This window comes from Pinus tabuliformis, chromosome X (genome assembly GCF_031772625.1).
Source record: "Pinus tabuliformis cultivar Carrire ecotype Pingquan chromosome X, CPIR1, whole genome shotgun sequence".
In the NCBI taxonomy this organism is placed as follows: Eukaryota; Viridiplantae; Streptophyta; class Pinopsida; order Pinales; family Pinaceae; genus Pinus; species Pinus tabuliformis.
In genome coordinates this window covers 1,198,145,676-1,198,171,037 of record NC_142308.1, presented here as the reverse complement: position 1 = coordinate 1,198,171,037, position 25,362 = coordinate 1,198,145,676, and the positions used below count along the sequence as shown (strand labels likewise).

At 38.6% G+C, this 25,362-nt stretch overlaps 1 protein-coding gene across 1 annotated transcript in view; it reads left to right on the top strand.

Moving 5' to 3' along the window:
• Positions 1-25,362, top strand: part of LOC149144252 (aminopeptidase M1-A-like) — a 60,707-nt gene that overhangs the window by 6,443 nt on the left and 28,902 nt on the right. The window lies entirely within an intron of this gene.

Genomic DNA, 25,362 nt, shown 5'->3' with positions numbered 1-25,362 from the left:
ATTCATCATGAGAAGTAGCTTCTTTGAAAGAAGTTGGTTTAAAATCTGTAGACAAGTTCAATTCACAATCATAAGTAACATCCATATCAACAGGTGAATTAGAGTCATCTACATCACCTCCATTTTGTCGGTTTGAATTTTTGGTTCCTGTTTTTCCAATTTCATCAGGATGAACACTTTCAAGTGTCTTTGTCAGCCACTTTGGGGGACCTTTCTGAGATGGTCCAGACTGCTCTGTTGATTGAGTTGGGACTGAATCAAGATTGAGTCTCCCAATTCTATCAATTACATCACTTAAAGCATCATCCGTTGTTGGAGTTTCATGCAGGGGAGATTGTTCTTCAGAAGAAGATTCCACATGTTGATCTAGTATAGGAATCCCCCCTTCAAGATGTGGAATCTGATTATCAAATTCTTGAAATGATTTCGTTTTTGCGAATCTATCCAAGCGATCAAGTTGCCGCTCAACAACATTTTCAGATTTGGATGATTCAAGAAAAATGACATCTCTAGATACAACAAACTTTTTATTTACTTCATCATAGAGGCGGTATGCTTTAGAGGTGTTTGAATACCCCAGGAAGATACACTTATGACTTCTAGCACCAAGTTTGTTTCTATGTACCTTTGGTATCAAAGCATAACAGGTGGAACCAAAGATCCTGAGATGTTTTACCGAAGGAACATGTCCATACCACAATTCATAAGGAGTCTTGTTTCTTATAGCATTAGATGGACATCTATTCTTTATATATGCAGCACATAGAACAGCATCAACCCAAAACATTATCTTTACATTTTTGAAGAAAAGCATGGATCGTACCATATTCAAAATTGTTCTATTCATTCTTTCTGCTACACCATTCTGTTGGGGATTATAAGGTACAGTTGTTTGATGTTTGATCCCATGTTGGCGAAGATAGTTTTCAAATTCATTTGATGTATATTCTTTTCCATTATCAGTGCGAATAGACCCAATATGAGATTGTGCATCATTTTCAATCCATTTATGAAAATTCTTGAATGTTTGAAAAGCATCAGATTTGTTCTTCAATAAATAAACCCAACACATTCTCGTGTAATCATCAATAAATGTCATGATATATTTATTTCCATTTGCAGAAGGAACAGGCATTGGACCACATAAATCTGAATGAATGAGTTCAAGCTTCCTATGTGCTCTTGAATGTGAATCATGAAAAGACTGTTTACTATGCTTTCCTAGAATGCAAGCATCACATTGCTTATGTTTCCTAGGAATTGTAGGCAAACCAGCAACACCATTTTTCTTCAATAAGTGGAGACTGTCATAGTTTAAATGTCCAAATCTAGCATGCCATAATAAACTTGATGGAAGTGTACCTTCTTCATGATGAGAAATATATGAGAAATGTTGTGCATGAGCAGAGGTTCCTTGCAGTTTGAGAAGTCTTTCTTCTTCTATTCCCCTCATGACAAGTGAGTGGTCAGATGCTTTTCTTACCTCAAGCTTGCCATCAAATATATGAATGGAGTGACCTTGCTGGCGGATGTGGACCAAGGACAGCAAGTTTCTCTTGAGCTGTGGGAGATATAGAACATGATCCAGAAGAAAGTCTGGAAGACCAGGCAGTTTAAGCCTGATTGTGCCAAGCCCCGATGGCTTGATTTTTGACTGATCTGCAAAGTATACTGCTCCATCAACATTGTCAGTGAAATCTTCAAAAAAATCTTTCCTATGAGTCATATGACAGGTTGCTCCTGAATCAAGCAACCAATCATTTTTCGAAGAAGCAAGTGAAGCATTAAACAAATCTTCATTTACTCCAATGTTACATAGTGCCTCAATATAGTGAGCGGATTCAGGTGCTTTACCTTTGTCTGTATCATCAGTTTTACCTTTCTGCTGGTTTCTTTTCTGCTCAATTTTGTCCCATGGTAGCTTGCATGTAGAAGCATCATGTGATCCATTTCGTTTGCAGCGAATGCAATGCAGATCTGCTTTTTCTCCTTGAGAATGTCTGCCCCCCCTGCCTCTGAAGTATCTTCCTCTTCCTCTTCGTCCACCTCTTCCTCTTGTAGAATCTTGAGCAGGATGCTTTTCTTTATGAGCAAGGCAAACAGTCTCTTCAGAAGATTCAGGGACTGTCTTCTTTCCAAAGGCTCTCTCTTTCAGCAAACTTTTTCACAAGAGAGTCAAAGGTTATATCTTTAAGATTTCCATTTGCTTGTAAAGACTCAAGATAATTGGAGTAAGTAGGATAGAGTGCCTTGAGAAAAGCAATAAGAGGGATATCCAGCTCAACCTTAGTGGATTTGATATCATGCATTATGGATTTTACTTCAAATGCAAGAGCAAGAGGATCATTATTTTTCAGTTCAAGAGTGAAGAGTTTAATCATGAGCTGAACAACTTCAAGTGCAGAATGTGAGTCATAGAGTTCTTTGAGCTTTTGTAAAGCTTCAAAGGCAGTTGAATATGATGAAATATGGCGACTTACTTCTTCATTTACAGATGTTGCGATTAATGCATATGCTTTGCTGTTCTTGTTATCCCAAATGACGAGCTCTTTGTCTGATGTAGGCTGTACTGGGTCATTGTCTCCTTCTCCGACACACACTCCCTTCCACAACTCATTGAAGATGAGGGTGTGTTTTATCATCTGGGACCATTCAGGATAGTTCTCCTTGCCAGTGAGAACTATTCCTACCATAGAGATGATTGAATGCATTCTGTAAAAAATACTTCTGCTGAAAAAAAAATTCCTTACGTTACAGCCTTATGCACTATATTTTCTTCAAATCCCTCTAATGTTTGATAGAAGCATCAGCATTTCATTGTACATATCACTTCAATATATCACTTTAATGCCTTTTTTTACCATTCAAATGATAAAAAAACTGTGCAATACTACTATGTTTTGAATGATATATAAAACGCGCAATACCACAAATGCTTTGATATATAAACCACTTTGAAAACAGCGCAATACTTTGAATGATATATAAACGCTTTGAATGATATAAACTGCGCAATACCATGAATTCAACAAACGTTTTGAATGATATACACTGCGTAATACCATGAATTCAACAAACGTTTTGAATGATATACACTGCGTAATACTTTGACTCAACTGCTCAACACTATACCAAAACCGCCATCATAAATATACACTGGAATTAAAATCACGCTCTTGTCATTTATCGGCATTCTCAAGCTTAAGGGACACATTATACCTCCTCGTAGAAGACAAATGTGAAGCCTTTTCATGCGGAGTCTCTGCCTTGTCGAGGGCTAAAGTCTGCTTGGCAAGTATGCAGCCCATTTGTACACGAAAAGGAGCTCCAATCACGCAGACGAAACCTTAAATCCCGCTGCCATTTCCAACCAAAGCTTAAGTTTCTTTGAAAATTCAATCATTTCCTACTACTGCACAATTTATCAAAAAACTGTAACTTAAAGTCCAGGCAACAACCAGCTACCGTCTCACAAGCCAACGCTCAACGTAACAAGCACCGAGCCGAAGGGAGGAGTCCACAAATGGAAATGAAAATGCGGCTCAAAAAAATGTAATTAAAGTTCAAGCAACAAGTTATGGAGACACTAATGGAATATCAACAATGGGTAAGTTGTGTCACGTCAACATCATCTGATTAAGACCGAATCTCCTATATTATTTTCTTGATTTGGGTTGATAGAGACAAGCTGGTGCGTCCATGTACAGTCCTTCTAATTTTAATAATTTGGTTCATGTTGGGAGATATTGCAAGAGGAGCATGCGGATATGATGATATGTACGCAGCTGGGTATGGGGTAAGCAACACGGCAGTGAGAAGCATTATGTTCAAGGAAGGGGCAGCATGCGGGCCGTGCTATGAATTGTTGTGTGATGCAAAATCCGATCCAGCTTGGTGCATCAACGGTGGGAGGACGTTAACAACCATGAGCGTTGGGTCCAACACATCTCTGGGCAGCGACAGAGGCAGAGCAGTGCAGTGCATCATCATTTCTGGACAGAGGCAGTGGCAGAGATGAAGGGAGTTACGACTATTCTTAGGACTGGCTCTGATACCATGTCAGGCCAGGCAGTAACTCTCCAAGGGCAGAAAAACTGATTGGTGTGTTTATTCCATAGGTATGTTATTGTTTTATACATTAGGAGTGATTGTTCAGTTCATCTTTCGATGACTGTTCACATTCCTGATTTATTTATTTTACAAATTCCCCAATCATGAAGATTAGGTGTCAACAGAATTAAAGATGAGTTCTATATTGAGAGGATCAGTGGACTTAGTTTAACTTAGTCAAGTCCAGTTAGATTAATTTAACAAGTTAAATTAATGAGATACAATTTGTTAATGCTTGCATGCATGTGACAACTGGATAACTGAGTATTCCCTCATGAATAATTGATGCATGGCAATTCAGACAGAGACCCAGTTGAGATCAGATGAGGAACAATGTACTATTAGATACTAGGATATTTCTAGTAAGTATTCCTTGGATGAGGAAGGAATCTTCTTCCTTCTATGACTGTGTAGTTGGACCTATGGTGATAGCAAGTATGATTAGGCCAATTACATGTGCTTTTGTAATTGGACCCCAATCAAAACTGCGCAAGGAAATAGGGGCTTGGACCTGAGGTGTAGCCTTTATATATAGGGGCTAGGATGTCCATAGTTTCATTATCATATTACAGAGAGAGCAGGATAGCTTTTGAGCTAATTCTTTTTGTATGTTGTTGAAGATTTCCACTTGATTGATAATACAGTGTTGGGGTTTTATGCTGGTGCTTTCCCCAGTGATATATTCTGTGTTATGTGTGATTGATTCCTTCTTATCAGTTATACGTGTTCATGCTTGATATTGCTCATGGTTGAATAGCTTCCGCAAATTTTATGGTAGATGTAGATCTAATATTATGCTTTAGTACATTGCATATATCAGTGTGATCTGCAGGTGAAATTTCTACATGATATCAGTGAGCTAGCTGATTTGTAGGAAAATTCTACAAAATTCTACATGGTATCAGAGCACAAGTGATCAAGGAAGAACAATATACAAGAAGAGGAGATTTCAAAGTTTTGAGTTTTGGGCCGAGAGTTTGCAGAGAAGATCTGAAAATTTCTATGCAAAATTTTCAGAAGACAAATATCAGATTTGAATTCCTTGCGAAAAAATACCCAAAATCAAAAAAAAAAATCGGCTGAATCGGAGTTCGGATGAGGGAGATATCACTAATTTAAAATCAACTCTTTTTCTAAAAAAATTTGTAACGGCGGGAAAGTGGAAATAGATTAGTGTGCTAGCCAAGAACCTATATGCACTTGAGGTACAAGATGCATGCAAAGCCTTAAGAAGCAAGACAAAGGTTAGATACTTGGTGGTTGAGAGGGAGAGTAAATTACCTCTCAACATGCAGAGCCAGAAGAAGTCTCAGACAATTGTGGAGGAGCCACGATTGGTTCAGCAACTTCAGGAGGTTGTGGAGCAGCCACAACAGGGGAAGCTGAGTGGAGATCGAGTAGAGATATCTACTCATGTAGAGACCTCCAGTAGGAGGAAACTTCAAGCCAGGTGGGCTGAGGGATCGCATGCAGCCATACCCCCAAGTAGGAGGTGGGGCAATGTAGAGTGATTGTCCCAAGGAGAAGGGGCAGGATCCTTGAGGTACCCAACCTCTTGGATGAGACCTTGCTACGGGAGCCTCGATGTGGAGTAGCAGGAACTAACTAATTGGGTAGAGACAAATGCGGATGGAGCAACAGAGAGAGTTATAGTGCAGAGAATCCAAGGACAACACATAGCATGCAGGCTGCAGCAATGCGAGAGGCACAAGTGTGTTGCACAATGCTAGGTGGCACAGAGAGGTGTGCAATGGTGTGAGATGCATGGAGATGTTGCAGTAGCACAGATGTCAGAGAGGGAGTACTTGTCAACAACAGGTAAAACTTTAGCATCAGAGTATGTTTCTAGCCCAATAGAGAGGTCAGTGGGGAGTGTTTTTGTTCCGAGAGTTTCAGGAGCAATCGGACCGAGTAGATGTGTTGCATGCAAAACATTCCAAAGTTACAAGATCGGGTTCGAGAGGAAGCCTTTCTTGTTGAGAGGGAGTGTTGAAAAATGTGCAACAAGAAATGCTAAATTTAGAAAGTGCTAAAAATAGCAGTTTGTCCAATGAGCATTTTGGCCACCTTGGGTGAGAGGTGAAATTGCTAAAAATAGAAACTTCTAAAAATAGCATTTTTGGGTCCCTTCTTATTGTTAGCAGTCCCTAGTCTAACTATAGGAAGTAAAATTCGAATTTGGTCTTACCAGTGGTTTGAATATTAATTAATTAATTCTCCATGAGTTAATTAGTTATGGAAAAGCAAACTGAAGTCTTTGTGAGAACATGCAATTATTTCTCCACTAATTGGAGAATGTGTCCTTGATTTGCTCCACTGATTGAGGAATTAAGGATGAGTCCTATATTGAGAGGATCAGTTGATTTAGTTTAACTTCGTCAAGTCCAGTTAGATTAATTTAACAAGTTGTTAAATTAATGAGATACAGTTTGTTAATGCTTGCATGCATGTGACAACTAGATAACTGATGCATAGCAGTTCAGACAAAGACCCAGTGGAGATCAGACGAGGGACAGTGTACTATCAGATGCTAGGATATTTCTAGTAAGTATTCCTTGCATGAGGAAGGAATCTTCTTCCTTCTATGATTGCGTAGTTGGACCTATGGTGACAGCAGGTATGATCATGCCAAATACATGTGCTTTTGTAATTGGACCCCAATCAAAACTGCGCAAGGAAATAGGGGTTTGGACCTGAGGTGTAGCCTTTATATACAGGGGCTAGGATGTCCATAGTTTCATCATCAAATTACAAAGAGAGCAAGATAGCTTTTGAGCTAATTCTTTTTGTATGTTGTTGAGGATTTCCACTTGATTGATAATACAGTGTTGGGGTTTTATGCTGGTGCTTTCCCCAGTGATATATTCTATGTTATGTGTGATTGATTTCTTCTTATCAGTTATATGTGTTCATGCTTGATGTTGCTCATGGTTGAATAGCTTCTACAAAGTTTATTGTAGATGTAGATCTAGTATTATGCTTTAGTACATTGCACATATTAGTTTCACTGCAGGTGAATGTCTACATGATTTTGGATTTCAGAGATCTGTGGCTTGAATCTTTTGAATCATTGACCGGAGAATCCACAGTTTTAACATTTTTGTACCAACGTTTCAAATCCCAAATGGGATCCATCATCAGGATATGAGAATGATGATAACAGAAGAGCAACAAAGAAGTAATAAATAGTGAAATTTTTAGAACAACATACTGTCGGCTGTAATAATCATTAATTAATTTAATTAATTTTATATAATTTAATATTAATTTGTTTTAATAAATTACTATTATTTTATTATTTTAAATTTTTGGAAAAGTTCATAAATTAATACCAAACCTAAAGATTAAATAGGGACTAAACTAAGACTAAAGAAAGCCTAATAAATTAAAAAGAAGAAATAATTTCAATATAAAATTAAAATAATGTATTAACCTAATTTATATTAACAATTATAAATAATAAGTATTTATAATTGATTAATATAATAATTAATATATTAATTAATTGTTATATAGAAATTATTTTATTTTAAGGAAAATAATGCTAACTAATAAATTTTTAAGGGCTATAACTAAAACAAAAATAGGTTGAAGAAACTAAAAATCACTAAATACTAGGGAAATATTAATTCTTATATAATTTAATTAAAATATAATTAAAATATTAATCAAATTATATTAACCATTATAAATAATTAATATTTATAATTAATTAATATAATGATTGATATATTACTTAATAGCAATATAGGAATTAATATATCCTAGTATTTAATGGAAATTCTATACCTAGATCTAAATGAAAACATAGACTAATGACACGAGAAGGGAGAGGGATAACTTACCTGCTGAGGCCTTTACTAGGGGATGTGCTTGTGCTTTTTATTTCCCTGATCAAGGGAAGCCAGCTCCCACTAATCTCCCACCATTATCCCTGTTCAGATTATGAGGATGTTTGATGATTTCAAACGCTTCTCTGATCTTTCGTCTCTGATGTTGCTCTTCCCTTGCGATAATTGATGCGCTTTCCAGACAGATATGGTGCTTAGTCTTTAAGGAGTGCTCTGCCAGGGCTGAAGTACGAGATCTTCCGTTCTTAATATCAGCGCCATGTTCCTTGAGTCTTGTCTGGAGGGAGCGACCTGTTTCACCAATGTAGCTTTTCCCACAGGAACACTCTATTTTATATACTCCTTTAAGCTGATGATTGTCGATATCATCTTTAACAGACTTCAAACTTTGTCTGATAGTACCTGGAGCTGAGAAATGTGTGATAATGTTTTTCTTTTTTAGGATTTTAGCGATTTTGTCTGTAATTCCATGGATATACAGTAGAAAAACAATACCACATTTAGGCTGGTCTTGAGCCTTAGGCTCATGAGACAACATCTTTCTTTCAGCTTTCTCAATGGCCTTTTTAATTTCCTGCTCCTTGTAGCCTATACTTTTAAAAGTTAAAATTAGATGCTTCTTCTCTTCGTCCAGGTGCTCTGAGTCGGAAATTCGAAGGGCTCTGATGGCCAGCGTGTTTAGAACACCAAACTTCTGGGCAGGGTGATGGTGGGAATCAGCATGGAGGTAACTTTCTGTGTGGGTTGATTTCCTGAAAACCTTATGGCCCAAAGAGCCATCCTCTTTTCTGATGATTAGGACGTCTACATGATATCAGTGAGCTAGCTGATTTGTAGAGAAAATTCTACATGGTATCAGAGCTAGCTGATTTGTAGGAAAATTCTACAAAATTCTACACCCAGGACGAAAACCCTCGGGTGATTGAGAGAGATTGGGCGAGCACCCATCTCCCCTTGGTAGATTCATTGAGAATCCACAGGTGTAGAGATTGGTTTTTGTTTCAATTTGGAAACGGAGGGTCATTCCCAACTATTCTATTGGCATCTATCTATATCAATGTTGCACTAATCATTATCGGGATTAATTCAGCGCGGGGAAAAAATCGGAAAAAATCATAAAAATCGGGAAAAAATCGTAACATACAAAAATATTCTCTTTTTTTTTTCAATTTTTTTTTAATATCTAAAGCATCTACAACACAAAATAAGTACATTGACACATAAATATGATAAAAGAACTAATATATAAGATGTTTAATATCATTTATAGTGCCACATCACACATAACAGTGAATCATGTCCTGAATAGTAAGTCCTAACTCATGACTCCCAACTCAGCCTCAAAATATCAACAAAAAATATAATAACGTATCTCATATCATGAGTTATAATGTCATATACAATGAAATGAACCAAATAACCAAAGTCTAATACTACTGATTTCCTTTGCCCCTCTAGATGTAGATGTCGGTGGAGTTGGCAATAGACTCTATTGTGCTCTAGAAGCTGAAAAACTAGGAGCTACAGGAGGTACACCACGTCCTCTACTGGTGACATGGGTAGCTTGGGTCACCTCCTCCTCCTCATACGAAAAAAAATTATTTATTTATTTATTTTTTTCACGATTTTTCATAAAAATCGACTAAATTTTTTTTCGTTTTTATCGCCCGATTATATCGCAAAATTTAAAAAGTCGCAATTTTATGATTTTATCACGATAAAATTGTGATTAGTGCAACACTGATCTATATATAATAAAGCTGGATTTTGGTTGCTGCATTTCTCATTGTTTCTCATGTTGTGATCTTTTAATGAGATTTTGTGCAATTTATAGATTTATGGTTCTGGTTTTACATGGCAATCTTCTAGAAAATGCATGATAGTTTAATATGAAGTGCTTGTTCCAAAATTAATTGATTTGGGACACTACGGTGGTATCAGAGCCTTGGTCTTGGCTCAGCCTGAGGGTTTTATGCAGATCGAGTTATCTGGTTGGTGTCAAAATCTATGCTCAAAGGGCCAAAATATTGTTGTTGATCTCTTGATGTAGGTCGAATTTTAGAAGGCCGAAAGCAAATATGTATAACTAGGCCCATTATTAAATTACAAGGCAGTGAATAAATATCACCGAAGTCAAAAGGGTGGCTTTGCATAATCGAATTTCTTCAAAGTGAGTTATCGATTATTATTGGCGGTGTAATTTTTTATTTTTATGTAAGCATAGCAACTGAGCACCGAAACCAAGTTTGGTTTATTGTCATGCCATGTTTCTCTCAATCCCGGGTTATACGAGAACACCTTCAGAAGTCGAGTCGCTTGCGAGAGCCAATGATACTTATAGCTTTATGTTGAAAATCACCGCCAAAATTCATGTACAGGGCATGACTAATTTATGCAAAGAGTCGAATGTTTAAATCACTATAGGCACAAATATGCATAAGCGACATATCATTGCTAAGTGGGCCATACATCGGGTCAAACCAAGGAGAAGTGCTTGCTCTGCTCGTATCAGCATCGATTAGTGCTATGTTAAGCATCCATTAGTAGCCAACGCTTACATTTTGTAGCAATGCCGAGTCTGAATGAAGGCTGAAACCAAATATTTCAGTTGACGGGGGATCGTAAGCTAATTATTAAGAGAAGGGCCAAAACAAAATTGTCTCATTGTTGTAAAGGGCAAACATTTCATTCAAATCGAAATGTGCTAACGGCGTAGTCGATGGTTGAATATGCTGCGAACAAAGGTGGGCTAATATCAAGACACCACAACGCTATTGATTTGGGTGCTAAGTTGCCTCTATCTAAGCCGAGGAAGCACAGTCACCCCTACGCATTTGTTGTCTAAAGTACAAACTTGACGGGATGTTTGAGGAGGTCGTAGTGACTCTCCATAATAACTAAGGGATCAAAAAACTGTTTCAGAAAGTTGCTCGAAGAGTCAAAATCTTGCTGGAATAGACTATGGGTTCATGGAAACAAAAACTATTGCGTATTCACTACGCAGGGGGTCGAATTAATTGTGGGTTGCTAGCCACAACCTTTCCCATCAATGATTTGAACTGTGGACGCATTCCTCCTTTATGTATTAAGCATGTATTTATCACTGAGACAATGCTAAGTGTGAATAAGTCAAATAGTCACTGTTGCGTGCAAATCTATGGACGAAGGCAGTATTGTTGGGCTACGTGCATCACTATGGGCCCAATTTAAGATTAAGCTAAGTCATATTTGACTCTTCCTTGTTGGTGTGAAGGATATTATCTTAAAATTCTCCCCAAATTCGTTGAAGGCAGAGCCACGTACATTCAAGGCTAGACGAGACTTGGAGTGAGACAAGAGCCTTGCCTTTGCTGCCATACAGGTGTCCTTGCAACTGAATCGATTCTCTGCTACTAGGAAACGAGTCTAGTGTGTGTGCAAGCCATAAAGGCCTATGCATTGTCACTGATATATTTGACAGAGAACTGATTTTTTACAGTTTATTATGGTTGGAAAAAAAAGCCGTGAGTCTTTCGAGAGGAGACACGAGTCATAGAAGGATTGTGAAACTTCCTTTGCTGGACGCAAATAATACCAATTTCATCCTGTGTGAGTGGTCACAAGTGGCAGTGTTCGGAGTATATAACGAGCTTCTGGTATAGCAATTCACAGTGAGTTGGTCATTGGACGAGAGAACCAAAGGCGGAGGGGATGTCACACCATCACCAGGTTCCACTATATGCATATTTCCTAAGTTATGTTCCAGATTGTTAAGGTGTGGTAAAACGCTGAACTTTGATGAGGTCCTCTCTTGTGAATAGGCTTCGAGGATCACCCCTCGCCCTATCATTGGTCCATCCATTTTGTGATCCTTATCATAACAGGTCTCCTCCCATTGGTGAAAGTCCGTAAAGAGTAGGGAACCATAGCCGAGGTGATAGTGGGCTATCACTCCATTGTTGCCCTTAGCCTAGTAGTAACCCTTAAAGGATCCCCTTTTAGGACCCCTTCTAGTTTCAACGGTAATAGTCTCCAAGTTCTCACACTGTGGACAAGGGTTCCTTTGCTTGGATCCTTGGTTTTTATATGGTGGATTGAATCTTGCGAGGGCTATAGTGAACATAAATTTTCTGAAGCGTTTTAGCCATTCTTTCAAGGGAAAATATATCATAAAAATTATTTTCTCAAAATCTATTTTAAAACCCATGTATATTTTATAAAATAATTTTGTAATTTTAATTGTAAATTATTTTTCTAATTTGGTTTGGGATTTTAGATTTATTTTGTATATATTTGGGGTTTGGGTGTTGTATTTTTATTTTTTGCAGGTTGGATCAAGGGATCAAGTGAATGAAGAGTTAGATCTAGGCCCTTGAGGGTAAGATCTAGCCTCTTGATAATTTTGCAGGGACTTTCACTAAAGATTTGATGGCAAAATTCAGATCTGGAAGAAGATTTTTTTTGAGACAAGGGTTTTCAATTTTTTACCTTCCCAGAACCAGATCTGCCTCCTCCAAGCCTAGCGTCATCCCCAAAACCCCCTGTGTCAACATTTTTCAGCCCTTTAGGGCTGGCCGTATGGTCTAGAGGCCTCAGCCTCCTCCTTTAGCCTTTGTGGTGTGCCTTGTAGCCCTTCTTAGGCCTCGACCTCCCTCTCGAAGGTTATACAGTTGCCCAGGGTTTGTCGTGTTGATTTGGGGTAGCATCGGATGTGCTCTAGCCATGAAAATTGGTGGAGAGGCTAAAGCACATGAGATATCCAAGACCCAGAAATGGTTTGGGGAAATTATGCTCGGTGAAGGAAATATTAAAATAATTAATATTTTTAATGGGTTCCTCAGTCTAAACTTAGGAAAATATAAATATTAATGGGTATTAATATAAAACTAGGTTAGAAGGTTCTAAATGACATGGATCAAGCCAAATCTAATCTTAGCCGTTGATTAGAGATGTAATCTCGGCCGTTGAAGACTCAACAGAAAAAGTACAAAAGGAGGCTTGAGGGTCAGTTGGAGATACACAAGAGTGATTAGTCAGTTCGATTTTCTAGAGTGGGGTTTGCTAAGAGAAATCGAACCAATGATTAGTTGCAGCGAGGGGCAGTGAGTGGAGAGGGAGAAAGGCAAAGATAGTGCCGGAAGACCAGCGCAGAGGCAGAGAGGCAAAGATAGTGTCGGAAGACCAACACAGAGGCAGAGAGGCAGACGCAGAGCCAGAGGGAGCCACGCAGAGGCCAGTAGTGACTGCGCAGAGGCCCAGAGAACCTGTGTGTTTGACGCAGAGGCTACAGAAGTGACGCAGAGGGGCCAGAGAGGCTGCCAGAGCCTCAGAGGGCTGACACAGAGGGTTTCTAGCTGACGCAGAGGCAAGGAAGGTTGACGCAGTGCTTCAAAGTGCGCTGGAGAGGGTTTCTGGAGCAGACTTTCGGAATATCTGCTTCCGAAGAGAGGTATTACTGCCAGATAGATTTCTCTATCGGGTGAACCAGTTTGGCACCTAGTCTAATAAAAAAAAGCTGCTTAATAATAAAACCCTCAGAACTGTTGCACCACTTTTCTCAAGTTGTGTTTTTCCGGGGACGGTTGTCCAAAAATAACGGTGTCCCTTGTGTGTTTGTCTATTTCTTTCAGTTGTTGATCCGTAGTTGGTTGAGACTGTATTGTGTTTATTTCAGTGTTTATATGATTAAATAACTTGTTAGTAATTAAACAAGTAGGCGAAATAAGCCAGAGAATACAAATAAAATTTCTAATGGGTAATACTTAGAAATTTCAACATATCGTAGCCTTTTGAGGCCCAACATTCATCTTTTGTGGCCTTTTCTAACCTTCTTGGCCCACAATTTATCATCTTGACCCGCTTATCCCCAAACATTGGCCTTCTTTGGCCTAGTTTTGGCCTTCCTTAGCCATTTTCTGCCCTAGCTTGACCTAAAACCGTAATCTGAATTTTAAAGGCTAAATACTTAGAGGTTTTGCAGGTTAAGGTCTCAAAATTCACATTTTTCAAGCGGCAACTTGATCCCAAAGTTTCAATGAATTTCAACCGTGGGATCTTCAAGGCCTTGGGCCTAGGGTTTGACTTCTAAACCTTTGTTTTGCTTCAATTTTATTACAGCAATCAAATCATTAACAATTCAGTCCCAAAATCACATAATAAATGGTCAAAATTAGTCAAAATTGATAAATCTTGTTTTTTATGATTTTTGCCCTCTTGGACATCTCAAATTTGGCATAGATCTAAACTTTTGGCTAGCTGGAATTTTATGCGTAAGTTGCTGAATCAAGTTTACAAAATTTTCTGAATCAAATACTTAAACAGAACTAAGAAACTTAAATTTTCAATTTCCAGCAAAATTTTACTATTTTTTGGATATATTAGTGATTGTCTTAAGTATTTTTGGGTTGTTGATTTGTTGTTGTTGCACTGCTATAATAAACATATCAATTTTGAAATTTCTGAAATCACATCTTCTAAATAACTCCACAAACTATTTTTTTCGAGTTTGGCGAAATTTTACTATTTTTGGACATCTTGGGCATTGTCTTGGGCCTCATTAACTTGTTGATATGTGATTTATTTACTGCTGTTATAAATATTTCAGATCTGAAAAAATTGCTGAAAACATACCTTAAAGGCCCTAATACATTTGATTTCTCAGTTTACTTGGCAATTGGGCACATTTTGCAGCAATGAGTAAGCATAGGCATCATTGAAGCATCATTTATTTACTGTTGTCATAAATTGTTCACTGTTGTCATAAATTATTCACTGCTGTCATAAATTTTTCACTGTTGTCATATTAATCACTTATTGCCCATAAAAGGGATCATTGGAATATAAAGTGCCAATGTCTTCATATCTTGTTACTTGTTCCTAGCATTTACATGGTTAAAGTGACTAACATTGTTGGTTTCTTGAGAGTTTAAGTTTCACATCTCTTTGGCATTATCACGTATAATCCTGTTGAACTATGATTGACATCTTGATTGATAACTGGACAAGTTGATCTAATTGATTAAACATCTTGTGGAATATTGTTGAAGTTTACACTTGTCTCATCTAAGGATTGTCATTTTAATATTGTTAAGTACTCTTGCTGTAAGAAAATTCTCAATATGTACTTAAATAACTCAAACAATCTTAACTCAAAGCAAATCTCTCTCATAGTCTCTTGCACAAGCATACTAGATCTAGATTGCACTAATAATGTACCTCCCAGCATAAGCTAGATTGATAGAAATATGGGGCAACCCTTTGTTGAAATTTCTAAGTTTAATCGTTAGAAATTTTATTTGTATTCTTTTGGTTTATTTCTCCTACTTGTTAATTACAAACAAGTTATTTAAATATATAAACATCGAAATAAACACAATTCAGTCTCAACCATCTACAGATCAATAGCTGAAAGAAATAACAAACACACAAGTGACACTATTATTTTTGGACAACTCATCCCCGGAAAAACCCAACTTGTGAAAACCGGTGCAACAATTCTGAGGGTTATTTATTATGCAGTATATCCTTGAGTACAATTGGGTGGCAAACTAGCTCACCCGACAGAGAAAATAATCCGGCAGTAGTGCCTCTCTATTCGGAAGCAGATATTCAGAAAATCTGCCCCACGAAACCCTCTCCAGCAACCTTTGAAGCTCAGCGTCAACCCAGAACCCTCTGCGTCAGCCCTCAGAGGCACTACGCAGCCTCTACGGCCCTCTGCATCACTCTTACTGCTCTTTGCGTGGATGACATAGAGCCTTCTGGCCTCTACGCAGTCCTTTCTGGCTCTGTGTGGCTCTCTCTAGCTTAGCATCTGCCTCTGTCTACTTCTGCGCTGGTCTCTTGGCACTATCTCTGCCTCTCTATCTAGTACTCACTGCCCCTCGCTGCTGATCACTGATTCGACTTTTCTTAGCAAACCCCGCTCTAGAAAATCGAATGGCTGATCACTCTGGTGTATTCTTCAACTGACCCTCAAGTCTCCTCTTATACTTTTCTTGTTGGTCCTTCAACGACCGAAATTACATATCTAATCAACGGCTAAGATTAGATTTGGCTTGATCCATGTCTTTTGGAACCTTCTAACCCAATTTTATATTAATACCCTATTAATATTTTAATTTCCCTAAGTTTAGACTCAAAAACTCCATTAAAAATATTGATTATTTTAATATCTCCCAAACCGGGTAGAATCTGCCCAAACCATTTCCGGGTCTTGGAGATCTCATGTGCTTTAGCCTCTCCACCAATTTTCATGGCTAGAGCACATCCGATGCTACCCCAAATCAACACCTTTCTCACTTAGCTTGAGGGGCCTCGACAATGTTGATTTTGGGTAGCATCAAATATGCTCTAGCCATGAAATTTGGTGGAGAGACTAAGGCACATGAGATCTCCAAGACCCAAAAATCATTTGAAGAAATTCCACTCGGATAAGGAGTTATTAAAATAATTAATATTTTTAATGAGTTCCTAAGTCTAAACTTAGGAAAATAAAAATATTAATGTGCATTAATAAAATATGGGTGAGAAAGTTCTAATTGACGAGGATCAAGCTAGTTCTAATGTTAGCGGTTTGTTAGTGACTTAATCTCGGCCGTTGAATCGTCAACAGGAAAAGTATAAGAGGAGGCTTAAGGGTCCGCTGGAGATGTTGACCCTACCGCCTACACCTACCTACAAGTCAGTGAGAAAAGCCTGCAACCCCACAAGGTGTGGTTGGTGGCAGGGAACTCAGAGAAGGGGTTGTCACACTAATCCCGACTCTCTCCATTTGAGATATCTCCTAGGTTAGCTAAGAGGGGTGGTCCCTAATAAAAAGTTAGGTTAAAAGATGTGAGTTTCTAGGAGAATGTTATAGTGAAAGTGGATTACTTAAGGATTTATAAGCAAATATGAAGTGAGCAACTTGAAATAACAATGCCAATCATTAATATGATTAAAAACCATAAAACCAGTGCCTTATAAGGAATTTACTCAACAATTTAAAGATATATTTGCTCAAAGTAAAATGCAAGGCTCTCAAAAGAAAAAACAAAGTAACCCTGAAATGTAAATAAGAATTGTTAGCACAAGATATGTAAAATAGAAAATGCTTTTGAGATAATCAACTTTATAAATCAAAACATGTGAAACATATCTTGCCAAAACCAAAAAATTAGTAATTAACTTGGAAATGTAAAAGGAAGGAAGTGCTAAACCAAAACATCAATATGCAATTAGACTTTAAACATGAAAACAAAACACTTATTTGAAATTATTACAATACTTGCTTTTGGAATAGACTTTGCATATGAAAACTCAAAACATCAAGAGACAAGTAAAGTAAATGCAATGGAAAGTGCTCTTGGTTAATTTTATTTATTAGCTCTACAACAAGATTACAATTTAACTCTTCAATCCCCAAACCTCACCCTCGCCCAATGATATGGATCTCACATTGAGGAGTCAATAGAGGAGCAGAGGATCCCTAAGATATCTACTTCAACCAACTTATGTTGGAAGTAAAATTTTAATGAGGCTTGGGGTCTTCCTACACTAAAGTGCTTAGATGAAATGCAAATTTTGTTAATTTCCTAAATATAAATAATGATACATGTAAATACTTCAAAGAGGTTGATTTGCTATGCTTGAAAATGAAATAGTGTTCAACATAAGTTGCAATTATAACTTCAATTGGAGGAATAAAATTAGCTTACAAGTGGTGCATGTGTTTTATCAATGAATTAAAATGATATAATTAATTTGCTTGAAAGTAAAATTTGTTTCAAATAGGCAATGACAATAAATTGCTCCAATATTCAAGATAACAATGTAGCATAAAATTGAACCATGTATTCAAATGTTCGTGAAACAATTTACCAAAGTAAATGGAAACGAATTAAAATTTGTTAAGAATATAAAATGCTTGCATGTAAAGGATGAATTGCCCAAAGTAAAGTGTAAGCTTGTAGCTTCAAGCAACAATGAGATAGATAATGCAAAGCTCAAATGAAATTGTAACAAACTTTAACTTAATGAAATGTGATAGTGAGGTTGTGTTAATTCCCAATTAAAGCATGCATGTAAGTGAATGAAGTATGAAAGTTTAAACCATGCAAATGTCCACCCACCCAAGAGAAGCCTCCCTCTAAATGGGGAGATAGGATACCATGGGAGAAATCCCAAGCTCCCACAAGCAAGTTAGATCTTTTATTAATATTACAATGAGAAGATGGCCCTTCAAAGTTCTCAACTATACTTCAAGGAGAGTCCTCACAATAATTGTTTGAAACTTCAACACTAGACCTCCTTTCTTGAGAAAGCAGTGACAAGATCTTACAAAACTTATGCAAGGGAAACAAGGTGTGAGTTTCCTCCAAATGCCCACGGCTTAAAGAGGAAAATGGGCAGCTCTCTAATGAACTCAACTTTGCCAAAATAAGCCTCAAAAGGGCTCACAACATCCTTGGAAATCGAACCCCCAACACTTGCCAAAGGTCTTGCAAACACTTGTTAGATGTTATGGGAAGTTGCTCTTCAAAATCTGTCACACAAGAGTTAGCAAACAATCCAAACAATGGCTGCAAAATAAGTTAAGTATTAATGGAAAAATCAGCAATATAAAATGTATATGTACAATTATAATTTACAAAAAGCTAAGCTAAAGAGTGAGAGTAAACTCGTTTTTGCTTAGCCATCTTCAAGCTCTTAGATAGCAAATGAAAGAAATGAAGTACAATGTTTTTTTAAAAGAGATTTAAATTTAGAAGTTCTCGGCTTGTGTACAAGCTATGTGCCGAAATCCCTGCACAACCACTTTGTAAGATAAGACTATGAAAGTTCAAAGAACAAATGAGAGCTCCTTTAAGAATGCATCAATAGTGGATTGGTCTCTCCAAAGACTTCCCCACGCTTGATTCTATAGTCTCAACAAGATGTTCCCTCTACAAAACTTCAATCAAGAATTAGTTCCATATAGATTTAGCAATAAACAATGATAAGAAATTCTAGAGATTTATTTAATACCAACTAGAGCATTCTATACCTAGAGCATACTTCTAAATCAAATGTCAATGCAAGATAACTCTACATTAACAAATTTACAAGAACATATGGAAGCAAATTAGATCAAAGCATGAGTAAAAGGAATTATACCAATGCTCAACAATTCATCGCACTCGTAAAAGAGGAACACCTCATGAATGAAACCCCAAAGTCTTTATTGATATTTCTGAAAGTGTACAAGACAGCAGCGCTTCCGCAAGCACAATAGCTAGTAACAATATTATTCAATGTGAGAGCCCATGGCTCTATTATATAGAGAGTTGGGAGCAAATCCCAATGAAGAATGACAATGACGAATGGCATTGGAGCCAGTCTCAATGTAGAAGTGATTAAACAAGTGGCATGAGGTGACAATTTGATAAGCCTCATAAATGGGTAATTATATGGGCTCATTTTACCTCCTAACCTAGTTAAATCAACCATTCTCTTAGCTTATTGTATGATTTTCTGAATATATTTATGCTTATAGAGTGAGTTGAGTTAGTTATGATGTCATGTGGTCTAACATGTGTTTAATGCAGATTATTGATGAATTTCGAGGTCAAAGTCAAGGATCCAGTGGACAAATGGCAGCAATAACTTGAAGTGGACAAAGGAGAGGACTTATAGGAGGGAACCCCCCTCATTTATTACTCCTCATTTTGAATTCCCCTTCATTCAGCTCGGAGTACAAGTAGCCGAATCATGCACTAGAAGGCAGCCGAGCAAGTGGAGGATGACTGATGATTATCTCGAGTTTTGGGAGCCAAGCCTCCTTGATTTTAAGGAATTTGTTGGTAGCTTCATTTGTATAAGTAGAGAGGCCTAGGGCCTCACTAGGGTTGGATTTTTGTTGGATTTTTGCTTATGTAAGCTTTGCTCAACTTCGAGCTTATTATTTTGTGGCAGTTTCATGTAATCGTGCTATTGTTTTGAAAATAAAGATGGAATCCTTTCTGAGCTAGCACTGAGTTACTTCAGAGGGCTGAAGCTCTTGGGTTAGGGCACAATCTAAGCAGCGAAGCTCCTCTTTACTTGTATTTGTATGTTGTATTTCAGTTTGTAGATTAGTTTGATGTTAAATATATTTCTTTCATGGTTAAGAATAGATTGCTTTTGATGATTCAGTAGTTAAGTAGTGATACAGAGAAGATTCAAAAGGCTAGCAAGAATGCCTTGGCCTCTCTTCCTTCCTTTGGGACCATGATTTGAGGCAAAGACCCTCTTGTTGCCCCAAAAACACAGATTTTCCTCATTCATAGGACTTCTAGTGTTTTGCAGCTTTTTAGTAGGTTAATAGTCCAGTTTTGTTTTGCTTCAAATCTTCTTCATCATGCTCACTTCTTTATTTGTAATAGTTTTCTTTCATGCTTTCCTTTCTTGCAGCGTTTCTCAGCATTTCTTTTCATAGATCATAGTTCAGACTATTTTGATGTAAAACTCTGTTTTTCTAGATGCACTCATTTCATTGCTTGCTTGATCTTATTGGTTGACTGTCAGTTCCTTTGCAGTAGATCTTTTCTTTCAGCCATCACATCCTCCATCTGATCCATGCCCTACATGTCTCCCAAACCTCACCTCAATTTTGCCTTAGTTTCCTGCATTTTTCCTAGAACTTCTTCCTCTCTCCTTGAGCAAATCCAATCATCTTTCTCTCTCCTAGTGGTTCATGGTAAACCATAGGCACCCTAACACCTCATTCCAACCTTCATCCACCTTTTCCACCCACTCTCACACCCTCAAAACAGTGAAAACTGCTCTCGGCCTCCTCCTGTAGACCTCCTGTAAATTCCCTGTTTTCCTCCTGTAGATTTCCTGTGTCCTCTTGTAGATTTTTCTATAGGCTTTCTTTTGAAGACCGAGTGTGTAAAAAGCCTCTAGAAGGCCACCTGAGACCTCATAGGACCCATCCACACCATCCTACATCCTCTCACGTCCCAAAACCGCCCTTCAACCCCACCTATTTGCTACCACATTCACACAATAAATTATATGCATGTCAAATCACATAAAAATCCAAAAATATGTTTTTTTTGCTTATTTACTTCCAAAAATAGCATAGTTAGATGTTGTTTACTTCCTTGAGTAAGTAATGGCAATCATTTTATGGTTTTCATAGTGCTTTCTGCAAAAGTAGAATTAGTTGGTTAATTGGGGTTTACTAGGTTTGCTTTACATATTCAGTCTTTCTCCTTTTTGCAGTTAGAGTAGCATCTATAGAGTAATCTTTCTTTCATTTCATCACATATAGAGCTTCTTTTAGAATCCATAGAAGTTGGCTTGAGACCTCTATTGATCTTGCGCTCGCTAACCAAATGACAACCTGCAGTGAGAACTAGTACTTGTGCATACAGTGCCGACGCTTCCAAGTTTGTTACGAACTACCAGGTTGATAAGAGTAAAGTAGACAACCTAAGAGTTGCAGCATTATTGCTGCAATACTGGTGCTCACCACAATCCCAAAGAGAAATTCGAATTTGTTGAATGGAGCTCCAATGCCAAGTGTAAAAATCGAATTCTGGCAAGTGGACATAATTTTCTTCTTCCCTTATGTGCCAAATTCGAATTTTATGGTGGAATGACAAGTGTATATGGGTGGTAACCCATGTGGGGACAATTCCCCACAAAAATCTCCACCAAATATTCTCCCAAATCCTCCCAAATGTGCATTAACTTCACAAATTCGAATTTCCAAGCAGTTTTTTCATTTAATGCCAGGAATTCGATTTTATTTGAGTACATGTCCTTTCCTTGATTTTAGGAGTCCACATCACATTGGGACTTCACTTTAACTCTCCCATAATTTTCCACCTCATTTACACAACATTTAGCATGTGTGGATATTTATTTTTCTCCATTTATTTAATTTCTGGCTTAATTGATTGCCAGATTTCCCACTAAACTTAGGAAAAGTGGGTTTTGAAGGTTCAAAACACATTATTAACCCCTCAAAGTGTGTCATAGTAGAAAGTTGAGGGTGAGAGGTATGATTTTGATTACTCATACCCCATACAACTTCTCTAGACTACACTTATTACAATTTAAATACAATTTTATTTGCAATTTTTGACTTGCGGAAAATCTAAAAAATTAAAAAATGACTACCTAGACCTAACCAAATTCCATGAAATTTTTTTGTGTGATCTAGTATGGTAATATACATCGACTCTAAATACTAAGATGTGTCAGGGGCTCAAGATTCAAACCATCACCCCGGCTTTGGGGTAAAACGTGAGTAAAAAAACCCAAAAAATTATCAACCTCTGAAAAAAGAAGGGATAATTAACCAGATAAAAAAAATACTCCAAGGTGTACTCATTTGCTGATCGAGTCCCAACATCTTAGGCCTATTACAAACTCAAAACTCATCATTACTAGTATCACTTATTACAATTCCCCGTAGGGTGTGGAATATGGGTACAAGAAAGATGATGAGAAAATAGAAGTAGAGTTAAAAACTCTGTTGATTGACGATATCTGATGGTACAAGTGTCCTCTGGATCATCCTTGTGCATGGAGTCTTCATATAATCATCAGGTGCCACTCCAGTGGTCAACGGGAGACACACCAAGGGAGATCAAGAATTTGATTTTCTGGGGAAAGGTTTGCTGAGGAAATCGAGTTAGTGATCAGTTTTAGCGAGGGGAAGTTCAGCAAGGGATTTTTCATTCGAGACTGAAGAATACATAGCAGAGAGGCAACGCAGTGCCAAAGAGACAGCGCATGTCGTAGAAGGGCTAACGCAGAAGGCCGTAGAGGCCGACGCAGAAATGGTAGAGGCTGAAGCAGGCAGTGTAGAGGGCTGTAGAGGCTGCCGTTGGACTTCAGAAGCAGCGCTGGGGAGATTTTGTGAGGCAGACTGAGAGCATATCAACCGAGAAAGGGTGGCGCAGTCCCTAAAGAGTGTCGTAGTTCCAGAGCATTGCTTGGAGAAGCTTTCGCTGTCCAGCACAAAGAACAATCAGAGTCACTGTGGGTTTGATTATCTGGTTGCTGATTTGCCAGAATATCTGTCTCTAGATAGAGGTACTACTATCGAGGACATTCTCTGTTGGGTGAGCCATTTCTGGCACCCTAGTTGTATTCACGAATCTACTTAATAATAAAACCTTCATATCTATTGTACCAGTTTTCCCACATTGGGTTTTTCCGGGGACGATTGTCCAAAATAATAGTGTCCCTCGTGTTATTGTTTCTGTTTACTTCAGTGCATGATCTGTATATCTGTGAAGGTTGCATTTGTGTTTACTTCGATGCTTATGCAATTAAATAACTTGTTAATGTAAAGAACAAGTAGGAGATAGTAAACCAGTAAATTGCAGTAGGGGTTTTTGATGTGTTAGATTCAAGAATTTTCACATGGTATCAGAGGAATCACAGATCAGAGGCGACTGAAGACACCAGCCGAGAAAATCTGAGAATTTGTAGCAGAGAAGCAGTTGTCCCAAGAGACAGCATTGTTCCAGAGCCAAAGACATAGAAGGAGCAGTGACGCAGTGTAGAGAAGGTGACACAGAGGCTCACGCAGTGCTGACGTTAGCACTCTGAGACAAGTATAGGTGATGCAGTAGATGGGAGGAGCCCACGCAATAGTTGCGTTAGCTATCCAGGCCAGCGCAGAGGCAGAGGGGGGCAAATCAAGCCTATGCAGTGCCAAGTCATCTTTCTCAGCCAGGAAGGATTGACGCAGTGGCCAGGAGGAGCTGATCCAACTCTCACTGTGATTGCGCAGAGCCAGAAGGGCTCAGATTCTTCAGTTGCTGGGGCTAAGGGAGCTGAGCAGATTTTGATTTGTGGAGCTGGTGGGACATTGTTTCTGTGAGTACAAAACAGTGTCTAAGGAGACTGAACCAAGTTAGAGGGAATCACTACCTCGACATATTTCTAGCCAAGAAATCTAGATATAGGTTGCAGCAGCAAAGGAGGTTTGGAGAGGAGTGATTCCACAATTGGTCGGAGGATTTCTAGGAGTGAAGTCGAGACTCAGAGGGAGTCCAAAGAAGAAGAGTTGAGATGGCAGTGAACGGATTTAGGGATCAAGATATATTGGACAGGGCTTCCAATTTTTTCATCTGGAAGGCCAGGATCCTGACAATCCTGGATAAACATCGCATCAAGGACTATGCCTTGAGAACAGTAGTTGTCCCAGTTGATCCGAATGCAAATGAGAAGTATGAGGAGGTCGAGGCGAAGGCGAAATGCATGATTATAGACGAGGTCAAGGATCATGTCATACCACATATTGTTGAGAAGAATATAATAAGGGAAATGTGGTAGACGCTGACCACCTTATACCAAGGATCTTCCGTGCAACGGAAGATGTCATTGGAAAATTAGCTGAGGTCATATCAGATGCAGAAAGGAGAGGAGATAGATCCGTTCCTTCTCAGGTTGCAAGGAATTCGCAACCAGCTTACTTCCATGGGGTCTACACCGGATCCAGAGTTCATGGTCAAGACTGCTCTGAATGCAGTCTCCGAGGATTGAGAGATGTTTCTTCAAAGCATTTTGGGCAGAGCGACTCTCCCTAGTTGGGAGGAGATGTGAGCAGCTCTTCAACAGGAAGAGCTCAGGAGATTGACCAAGGCAGGGAGTAGCAGTAAGGGAGTTCGAATCAAGAAAGAGGAGGAGGAGGATGTAGCTCTAGCATCTGTGGAACAACAGAGGGTTCAGAAGAGAAAGAAGAAAGATATCTCCAAGGTCAAGTGCTTTAACTGTGGGGAGCTGGGACATTATGCATCTCAGTGCCCCAAGAAGAAAGGCAAGGGAGAAGCTTTCGACTCAAAGGCTCCTCTAGCAAAGGTGAAGAAGGATGTCGAGACTGATGACAATTGTGCCATGAGTGCTCATGCGCCTCTAGAGAAGAGGTGAGGAGATATAGAGTTGTAGTCGAGAGGACTACATGCAGGGGCAGGCTCCTTGAGGTGCCCAAACTCTTGGATCACATACAGCTACGGGAGCCCTTAATGACAGTAGCATGATGAGAGGTGTCGGGTGGAGCAAGGTGTGATGGAGCAGCAAGGCAGTGCTAGAGTGCTGAATTTTGTAGCAGCACAGTGGAGGTTGCAGCAGTGTGAGAGGCACAGAAGAGGTTGCAGCAGCGCAGTGGCAGCAGAGGGAGCATAGGATAGCAGCACAGGTAGCTTCAGCATCACGAGGCTTCCAGACTGACCAAGATGCCAGTGTTTGGATGAAGTCAGTTACTTACTTCTTGGTAGCTGAGTTGCAATGCAACAGTTAGCGGTGGCAATGCTATGGGCAACATGATGCATCATTTTGAGAGGAAGCCGCAGTACTAATGTAGCAGTGATAGTGGCAGTGTCATGGGAAGAAGTACAAGAATGTGAGGCAGTAGGCCAAGCATCAGCACAAAATACCCATGCGGAAGATCAGTGTG